General features: G+C 43.0%; 1 long non-coding RNA gene across 1 annotated transcript; it reads right to left on the reverse strand.

Annotated features, from left to right (window-relative positions):
* Positions 1-211: 211 nt before the first annotated feature.
* Positions 212-1,753, reverse strand: LOC125517672. The gene is made up of 3 exons (XR_007287718.1): positions 1,551-1,753; positions 985-1,072; positions 212-292 (listed from the first exon to the last, which is right to left on the reverse strand). It is a non-coding gene; the product is annotated as an uncharacterized LOC125517672 (long non-coding RNA).
* Between the last annotated feature and the right edge of the window lie 8,897 nt (positions 1,754-10,650).

Consider the following 10,650-nt stretch of genomic DNA (forward strand, 5'->3'; position numbering starts at 1 on the left):
TCACTGGTTACAATATAGCAAGGAGCACAGAAGAGGGCATAATACAACAATACATCACAATTTTACACATCGGTCAAGGAGAAGAATACCATGTAAGAAATCATGTTCCCTGTTGCATAGACAGAGCATTACTGATTCATCCCATATGCCATGGAACAGAAAACAATGGAACTGCTGCACCATAGTACTTACATGTGTTTCTTGATTATTTTTTTCAACAAGCAACGCCTCAAGCTCCTTGGTTGATGCCTCAAGCTCAGCTACATTGTGTACTGAATGAGAAGACCCAAACCTGGATCAATGGAATGGAAAAACTTATCAAACAAAAATTACAGAATATTTCCATTCAGCTCTAAGTACAAGCTGCCTTTTTAGTGTGCGGAATAGAAGCAACATTATGTAAATTCTATTTATAACTTGCAGCTTTAGCGGCTTGAAAATATGCTCGTATGTATCAAAATAAGTGTGAACGCCACTCTGGCATCTTTTGGTTCTTTGTGATGCAAATGAGTAACTCTTGAACTATTTTCGAATTCCTTACAGAAATTTGCAACATCATGAATAACAAGAGAAAATGGCTTTAAGCAGTTAAAATACTGATGCTAGTATGTTGTAAGCAGAGGAAATAAGTACAGAGCAATCTTACGTTCAGCAAGCAGCCCACCAATAAAGCTAATGTGAAAGCAAGCAAATACTCTTCATTGAAGATGCAAGGCCAAGACTACATCTTAACAAAACCAAAACTTAAAACTGTACTACTACTTCTATATTGTCGGTGGCGACCAAGCAGAGGTGTACCGACTATATTGTCCAGACCAAAGAAATTGGTTTGAAAATCAGATATGCAGTTTCATTTCACTAATACTAGCATGTAAATGTTATCTAAACAGAATCAAAATCTTAAAAGAATTATGCCTTCCAAAATGTCTTACTCCACTAACTGAATTCTTGCAGACTGATAATGAATAAGAACATAGAGGCTACCTTTGTTCTAGGTCAGCAATATTGTAACTTGTGTGTGGTTGTATTGAACCAACTCGGAGAAACAGAATGTGAATGCACTCAAACTGGCCTACGAAATACAAAAAATGTATGAAAATGTATCATAAGAAAACAAGAATATAAAATATATTGCCACACGGTAAAAACTACCAGTTAAAAGAATGGACGTGCCTACATCTCACATCCAAATCCTTTTGCACTTCAATATATGCAATCAGGGTAGGATAGCCGCAATACATTTAGCTCTGCAAAATTATGTGCATAGTAACTTTCACTTCAATATATTAGTACATTTCAGTTCAATATATTTTGATGCTATTTCTTTGACCCCTTCAACTAATGCAAGGGTCGTTATCATTGTGTTTGGCCCTTTTCATGAAACAATTCCTTCTCATCGCTTATAGGGCAGCAAGTACAATTAGGTTAAGTAGAATGTACTCACAAATTAATGAGAAACTTATTCATGTGTATCTATGTACAGATGCAAGTGACTACAGATACAAGTGTGATCCAGATTTTGGGTACAGGGAGGGAGAGAGAGAGATTACCACATCCACATCCAGGTTGTAGGTGTCGCGTCGAGGAGGAGGCAGATCGACGCACGCGAGGACGATCTATACATCACCGGATGGGAGGACAGGCTTCAGGGGCAGAGGTGCCTGAGTTGTACCGAAACGTGTCATTGGAGGTAGAGGACGAGAAGGACTACCGGCGTTCGCTGCCACCATCTTCGAGCAAGACAAGGCCGTGGCCCCCGCACTCGTCCCAAGTATGCCACTGCAGGTTGCGTCGCCTCAGCACATCCTGCGGGAGGAGGGCATCCGCGCTTCCATGTTCTAGGAGCACCATCTAGCAGGCGATAGGCGACGGAGAGGATCCATCGGAGCTGCCCCGTCGCCGAAACCCTAGCCATGGGGAGGGCCTGCCGGCGACCGCTGGTGGCCGGGAGCTGTGAATCTAGCTACAGGGGAGGAAGGAGCGGGGCGGGAGGAAGATGAGGGTGTGCTGCGCACCGGCCATACCGCGGGAAGTCATCGGAATCGGGTGGCGGCGCGAGGAGTCGTGTGTGGGAGAGAGGGGGCTCGGGAGAGAGGAAAGGCTGCGGAGGAGGGGGAGAGGGAGTGGGTTGAGGAGAAGTTTTAGGGTTTGCATTTTTTATATGGGGAATGCTTAGGCGGGCTTGAGCGGGCTTATGCGGGCTTGCGAGGCTGTACCAGGTCGTCCATGACAGTTTTCGAATTTGTCATGGGAAATCCGTCATGGATTAACAGGTTTCTTGTAGTGGTTCTTGGTGCCTCCTAACATTTAGGGGTTGTGGCAGTGTCCCGGGGAGTTGAGCTCCGCGGTGTTGTCGTCACAATTTTATCGTTGCAATTCTGGAATACCTGAGTTTCACCGACATCGAAAATCTCTTTTATGCAGTTGTTGGTGAGTGATAACCCACAAGTATAGGGGATCGCAACAGCTTTCGAGGGTAGAGTATTCAACCCAAATTTATTGATTCGACACAAGGGGAGCCAAAGAATATTCTCAAGTATTAGCAGCTGAGTTGTCAATTCAACCACACCTGGAAACTTAATATCTGCAGCAAAGTGTTTAGTAGCAAAGTAATATGATAGTGGTGGTAGCAGCAACAAAAGTAAAGACTGCAAAAGTAATGTTTTTGGTATTTTGTAGTGATTGTAACAGTAGCAGCGGGAAAATAAATAAGCGAGAACCAGTATATGGAAAACTCGTAGGCACCGGATCAGTGATGGATAATTATGCCGGATGCGGTTCATCATGTAACAGTCATAACATAAGGTGACACAGAACTAGCTCCAATTCATCAATGTAATGTAGGCATGTATTCCGTATATAGTCATACGTGCTTATGGAAAAGAACTTGCATGGCATCTTTTGTCCTACCCTCCCGTGGCAGCAGGGTCCTATTGGAAACTAAGGGATATTAAGGCCTCCTTTTAATAGAGAACCGGAACAAAGCATTAGCACATAGTGAATACATGAACTCCTCAAACTATGGTCATCACCGGGAGTGGTCCCGATTATTGTCACTCCGGGGTTACCGGATCATAACACATAGTAGGTGACTATAGACTTGCAAGATAGGATCAAGAACTCACATATATTCATGAAAACATAATAGGTTCAGATCTGAAATCATGGCACTCAGGCCCTAGTGACAAGCATTAAGCATAGCAAAGTCATAGCAACATCAATCTCATAACATAATGGATACTAGGGATCAAACCCTAACAAAACTAACTCGATTACATGATAAATCTTATCCAACCAATCACCGTCCAGCAAGCCTACGATGGAATTACTCACGCACGGCGGTGAGCATCATGAAATTGGTGATGGAGGTTGGTTGATGATGACGACGGCGACAAATCCCCCTCTCCGGAGCCCTGAACGGACTCCAGATCAGCCCTCCCGAGAGGTTTTAGGGCTTGGCGGCAGCTCCGTATCGTAAAACGCGATGATTTCTTCTCTCTGATTTTTTTCTCATCGAAACTCAATATATGGAGGTGGAGTTGGAGTCGGAGACGCAATAGGGGGCCCACGAGGTAGGGGGCGCGCCCCCCACCCTCGTGAGAAGGGTGTGGGCCCCCTGGTCTTCATCTTTGGCGAGAATTTTTTATTGTTTTTTCTAAGATGTTCCGTGGACTTGCAGGTCATTCCGAGAATATTTTTTTTCTGCACATAAAACAACACCATGGTAATTCTGCTGAAAACAGCGTCAGTCCGGGTTAGTTACATTCAAATCATACAAGTTAGAGTCCAAAACAAGGGCAAAAGTGTTTGGAAAAGTAGATATGATGGAGACGTATCAACTCCCCCAAGCTTAAACCCTTGCTTGTCCTCAAGCAATTCAGTTGACAAACTGAAAGAAAGAAAGAAAAACTTTTACAAACTCTGTTTGCTCTTGTTGTTGTTGTAACTATGTCAAGCCAGCATTCAAGTTTTCAGCATAGATCATAACTAACCACACTTGCAATAATTCTCAGGTCTCATCATTACTCATATCAATAGCATAATCAACTAGCAAGTCATAATAATAAATCTCGGATGACAACACTTTCTCAAAACAATCATAATATGATATAACAAGATGGTATCTCGCTAGCCCTTTCTGAGACCGCAAAACATAAATGCAGAGCACCTTTAAAGATCAAGGACTGACTAGACATTGTAATTCATGGTAAAAGAGATCCAATCATAGTCATACCCAATATAAATTAACAATGATGAATGCAAATGACAGCTGTGCTCTCCAGCTAGTGCTTTTTAATAAGAGGGTGATGACTCAACATAAAAGTAAATGGATAGGCCCTTCGCAGAGAGAAGCATGGATTTGTAGAGGTGCCAGAGCTCGGTTTTGAAATAGAGATAAATTGTATTTTGAGCGGTATACTTTCATTGTCAACGTAACAACTTAAAGATGGCGGCATCTTCCATGGTAAACACATTATAGGCGGTTCCCAAACAGATTGGTAAAGTTTATACTCCCCCTCCACCAACAAGCATCAATCCATGGCTTGCTCGAAACAACGAGTGCCTCCAACATACATCAGGTCCCAGGGGGAGTTTTGTTTGCAATAAATTTTGATTTAGTTTGCATAAAGCATGGGACTGGGCATCCCGGTGACCAGCCATTTTCTCGTGAGTGAGGAGCGGAGTCCACTCCTCTTGAGAATAACCCGCCTAACACGGAAGATAAGGACAACCTTTGTTGATACATGAGCTATTCGAGCATACAAAACAGAATATTTATTTGAAGGTTTAGAGTTTGGCACATACAAATTTACTTGGAACGGCAGGTAGATACTGCATATAGGAAGGTATAGTGGACTCATCTGGAATAATTTTGGGGTTTAAGGGATTGGATGCACAAGCAGTATTCCCGCTTAGTACAAGTGAGGCTAGCAAAAGACTGGAAAGCGACCAACTAGAGAGCGACAACAGCCATGTACATGCATTAAAATTAATAAACATTGGATGCAAGCATGAGTAGGACATAATCCACCATGAACATAAATATCGTGAAGGCTATGTTGATTTTGTTTCAACTACATGCGTGAACATGTGCCAAGTCAAGTCACTTAAATCATTCAAAAGAGGATACCACCCCATCATACTGTTGGGGAACGTAGTAATTTCAAAAAAATTCCTACGCACACGCAAGATCATGGTGATGCATAGCAACGAGAGAGGAGAGTGTTGTCTACGTACCCTCGTAGACCGGAAGCGGAAGCGTTAGCACAACGCGGTTGATGTAGTCGTACGTCTTCACGGCCCGACCGATCAAGCACCGAAACTACGGCACCTCCGAGTTCTAGCACACGTTCAGCTCGATGACGATCCCCGGACTCCGATCCAGCAAAGTGTCGGGGAAGAGTTCCGTCAGCACGACGGCGTGGTGAAAATCTTGATGTTCTACCGTCGCAGGGCTTCGCCTAAGCACCGCTACAATATTATCGAGGATTATAGTGGAGGGGGGCACCGCACACGGCTAAGAGAACGATCACGAAGATCAACTTGTGTGTCTAGAGGTGCCCCCCTGCCCCTGTATATAAAGGAGCAAGGGGGGAGGCCGGCCGGCCCTTGAGGCGCGCCAAGGAGGGGGGAGTCCTCCTCCTAGTAGGAGTAGGACTCGCCTTTCCTAGTCCAACTAGGAAGAGGGGAGGGGGAAGGAAAGAGAGGGAGAGGGAGAGGGAAAGAGGGGCCGCACCCCCTCCCCTAGTCCAATTCGGACTCCCCATGGGAGGGGCACGCCACCTCCTGGGCTGCTGCCCTCTCTCTCCCCTCAGGCCCACTAAGGCCCAATACTTCCCCGGGGGGTTCCGGTAACCCTTCCGGCACTCCGGTTTTCTCCGAAATCACCCGAAACACTTCCGGTGTCCGAATATAGCCATCCAATATATCGATCTTTATGTCTCAACCATTTCGAGACTCCTCGTCATGTCCGTGATCATATCCGGGACTCCGAACAACCTTTGGTACATCAAAATATATAAACTCATAATGAAACGTCATTGTAACATTAAGCGTGCGGACCCTACGGGTTCGAGAATAATGTAGACATGACCGAGACACGTCTCCGTTCAATAACCAATAGCGGAACCTGGATGCTCATATTGGCTCCTACATATTCTACGAAGATCTTTTATCGGTCAGACCGCATAACAACATACGTTGTTCCCTTTGTCATCGGTATGTTACTTGCCCGAGATTCGATCGTCGGTATCTCAATACCTAGTTCAATCTCGTTACCAGCAAGTCTCCTTACTCGTTCCGTAATACCATCATCCTGCAACTAACTTATTAGTTGCAGTGCTTGCAAGGCTTATGTGATGTGCATTACCGAGAGGGCCCAGAGATACCTCTCTGACAATCGGAGTGACAAATCCTAATCTCGAAATATGCCAACCCAACAAGTACCTTCGGAGACACCTGTAGAGCACCTTTATAATCACCCAGTTACGTTGTGACGTTTGGTGGCACACAAAGTGTTCCTCCGGTAAACGGGAGTTGCATAATCTCATAGTCATAGGAACATGTATAAGTCATAAAGAAAGCAATAGCAACAAACTAAACGATCAAGTGCTATGCTAACGGAATGGGTCAAGTCAATCACATCGTTCTCCTAATGATGTGATCCCGTTAATCAAATGACAACTCATGTCTATGGTTAGGAAACATAACCATCTTTGATCAATGAGCTAGTCAAGTAGAGGCATACTAGTGACACTATGTTTGTCTATGTATTCACACATGTATTATGTTTCCGGTTAATACAATTCTAGCATGAATAATAAGCATTTATCATGATATAAGGAAATAAATAATAACTTTATTATTGCCTCTAGGGCATATTTCCTTCAGTCTCCCACTTGCACTAGAGTCAATAATCTAGATTACACAGTAATGATTCTGACACCCATGGAGCCTTGGTGCTGATCATGTTTTGCTCGTGGAAGAGGCTTAGTCAGCGGGTCTGCAACATTCAGATCCATATGTATCTTGCAAATTTCTATGTCTCCCACTTGGACTAAATCCCAAATGGAATTGAAGCGTCTCTTGATGTGCTTGGTTCTCTTGTGAAATCTGGATTCCTTTGCCAAGGCAATTGCACCAGTATTGTCACAAAAGATTTTCATTGGACCCGATGCACTAGGTATGACACCTAGATCGGATATGAACTCCTTCTTCCAGACTCCTTCATTTGCTGCTTCCGAAGCAGCTATGTACTCTGCTTCACATGTAGATCCCGCCACGACGCTTTGTTTAGAACTGCACCAACTGACAGCTCCACCGTTTAGTAAAAACACGTATCCGGTTTGCGATTTAGAATCGTCCGGATCAGTGTCAAAGCTTGCATCAACGTAACCATTTACGATGAGCTCTTTGTCACCTCCATATATGAGAAACACATCCTTAGTCCTTTTCAGGTATTTCAGGATGTTCTTAACCGCTGTCCAGTGATCCACTCCTGGATTACTTTGGTACCTCCCTGCTAGACTTATAGCAAGGCACACATCAGGTCTGGTACACAACATTGCATACATGATAGAGCCTATGGCTGAAGCATAGGGAACATCTTTCATTTTCTCTCTATCTTCTGCGGTGGTCGGACATTGAGTCTTACTCAATTTCACACCTTGTAACATAGGCAAGAACCCTTTCTTTGCTTGATCCATTTTGAACTTCTTCAAAACTTTGTCAAGGTATGTGCTTTGTGAAAGTCCAATTAAGCATCTTGATCTATCTCTATAGATCTTAATGCCCAGTATGTAAGCAGCTTCACCGAGGTCTTTCATTGAAAAACTCTTATTCAAGTATCCCTTTATGCTATTCAGAAATTCTATATCATTTCCAATCAATAATATGTCATCCACATATAATATCAGAAATGCTATAGAGCTCCCACTCACTTTCTTGTAAATACAGGATTCTCCAAAAGTCTGTACAAAACCAAATGCTTTGATCACACTATCAAAGTGTTTATTCCAACTCCGAGAGGCTTGCACCAGTCCATAAATGGATCGCTGGAGCTTGCACACTTTGTTAGCTCCCTTTGGATCGACAAAACCTTCTGGTTGCATCATATACAACTCTTCTTCCAGAAATCCATTCAGGAATGCAGTTTTGACATCCATTTGCCAAATTTCATAATCATAAAATGCGGCAATTGCTAACATGATTCGGACAGACTTAAGCATCGCTACGGGTGAGAAGGTCTCATCGTAGTCAATCCCTTGAACTTGTCGAAAACCTTTTGCAACAAGTCGAGCTTTATAGACAGTAACATTACCGTCAGCGTCAGTCTTCTTCTTGAAGATCCATTTATTCTCAATTGCTTGCCGATCAATGGGCAAGTGAACCAATGTCCACACTTTGTTCTCATACATGGATCCCATCTCAGATTTCATGGCTTCTAGCCATTTTGCGGAATCTGGGCTCACCATCGCTTCTTCATAGTTCGTAGGTTCATCATGATCTAGTAGCATGACTTCGAGAACAGGATTACCGTACCACTATGGTGCGGATCTTACTCTGGTTGATCTACGAGGTTCGGTTGTAACTTGATCTGAAGTTTCATGATCATTATCATTAGCTTCCTCACTAATTGGTGTAGGTGTCACAGAAACCGGTTTCTGTGATGTACTGCTTTCCAATAAGGGAGTAGGTACAGTTACCTCATCAAGTTCTACTTTTCTCCCACTCACTTATTTCGAGAGAAACTCCTTCTCTAGAAAAACTCCGAATTTAGCAAGAAAAGTCTTGCCTTCGGATCTGTGATAGAAGGTGTACCCAACAGTCTCCTTTGGGTATCCTATGAAGACACATTTCTTCGATTTGGGTTCGAGCTTATCAGGTTGAAGCTTTTTCACATAAGCATCGCAGCCCCAAACTTTCAGAAACGACAACTTTGGTTTCTTGCCAAACCACAGTTCATAAGGCGTCGTCTCAACGGATTTCGACGGTGTCCTATTTAACGTGAATGCAGCCATCTCTAAAGCATAACCCCAAAATGATAACGGTAAATCGGTAAGAGACATCATAGATCGCACTATATCTAATAAAGTACGATTACGACGTTCGGACACACCATTACGCTGTGGTGTTCCGGGTGGCGTGAGTTGCGAAACTATTCCGCATTTTTTCAAATGTAGACCAAACTCGTAACTCAAATATTCTCCTCCATGATCAGATCGTAGAAACTTTATTTTATTGTTACGATGATTTTCAACTTCACTCTGAAATTCTTTGAACCTTTCAAATGTTTCAGACTTATGTTTCATTAAGTAGATATACCCATATCTGCTTAAATCATCTGTGAAGGTGAGAAAATAACGATATCCGCCACGAGCCTCAACATTCATTGGAACACATACATCTGTATGTATGATTTCCAACAAATCCGTTGCTCTCTCCATAGTACCGGAGAACGGCGTTTTAGTCATCTTACCCATGAGGCACGGTTCGCAAGTACCAAGTGATTCATAATCAAGTGGTTCTAAAAGTCCATCAGTATGGAGTTTCTTCATGCGCTTTATACCGATATGACCTAAACGGCAGTGCCACAAATAAGTTGCACTATCATTATCAACTCTGCATCTTTTGATTTCAACATTATGAATATGTGTATCACTACTATCAAGATTCATTAAAAATAGACCACTCTTCAAGGGTGCATGACCATAAAAGATATTACTCATATAAATAGAACAACCATTATTCTCTGATTTAAATGAATAACCGTCTCGCATCAAACAAGATCCAGATATAATGTTCATGCTCAACGCTGGCACCAAATAACAATTATTTAGGTCTAATACTAATCCCGAAGGTAGATGTAGAGGTAGCGTGCCGACCGCGATCACATCGACTTTGGAACCATTTCCCACGCGCATCGTCACCTCGTCCTTAGCCAATCTTCGCTTGATCCGTAGACCCTGTTTCGAGTTGCAAATGTTAGCCATAGAACCAGTATCAAATACCCAGGTGCTACTGCGAGCATTAGTAAGGTACACATCAATAACATGTATATCACATATACCTTTGTTCACTTTGCCATCCTTCTTATCCACCAAATATTTGGGGCAGTTCCGCTTCCAGTGACCAGTCTGCTTGCAGTAGAAGCACTCTGTTTCAGGTTTAGGTCCAGACTTGGGTTTCTTCTCCTGAGCAGCAACTTGTTTGCTGTTCTTCTTGAAGTTCCCTTTCTTCTTCCCTTTGCCCTTTTTCTTGAAACTGGTGGTCTTATTGACCATCAACACTTGATGCTCCTTCTTGATTTCTACCTCCGCGGCTTTTAGCATTGCGAAGAGCTCAGGAATAGTCTTATTCATCCCTTGCATATTATAGTTCATCACGAAGCTTTTGTAGCTTGGTGGCAGTGATTGAAGAACTCTGTCAATGACTCTATCAATAGGAAGATTAACCCCTAGTTGAGTCAAGTGATTATGATACCCAGACATTTTGAGTATATGTTCACTGACAGAACTATTCTCCTCCATCTTGCAGCTATAGAACTTATTGGAGTCTTCATATCTCTCAATCCGGGTATTTGCTTGAAATATTAACTTCAACTCCTGGAACATCTCATATGCTCCATGACGTTCAAAACGTCGTTGAAGA

This window comes from Triticum urartu, chromosome 6, assembly GCF_003073215.2.
Source record: "Triticum urartu cultivar G1812 chromosome 6, Tu2.1, whole genome shotgun sequence".
In the NCBI taxonomy this organism is placed as follows: Eukaryota; Viridiplantae; Streptophyta; class Magnoliopsida; order Poales; family Poaceae; genus Triticum; species Triticum urartu.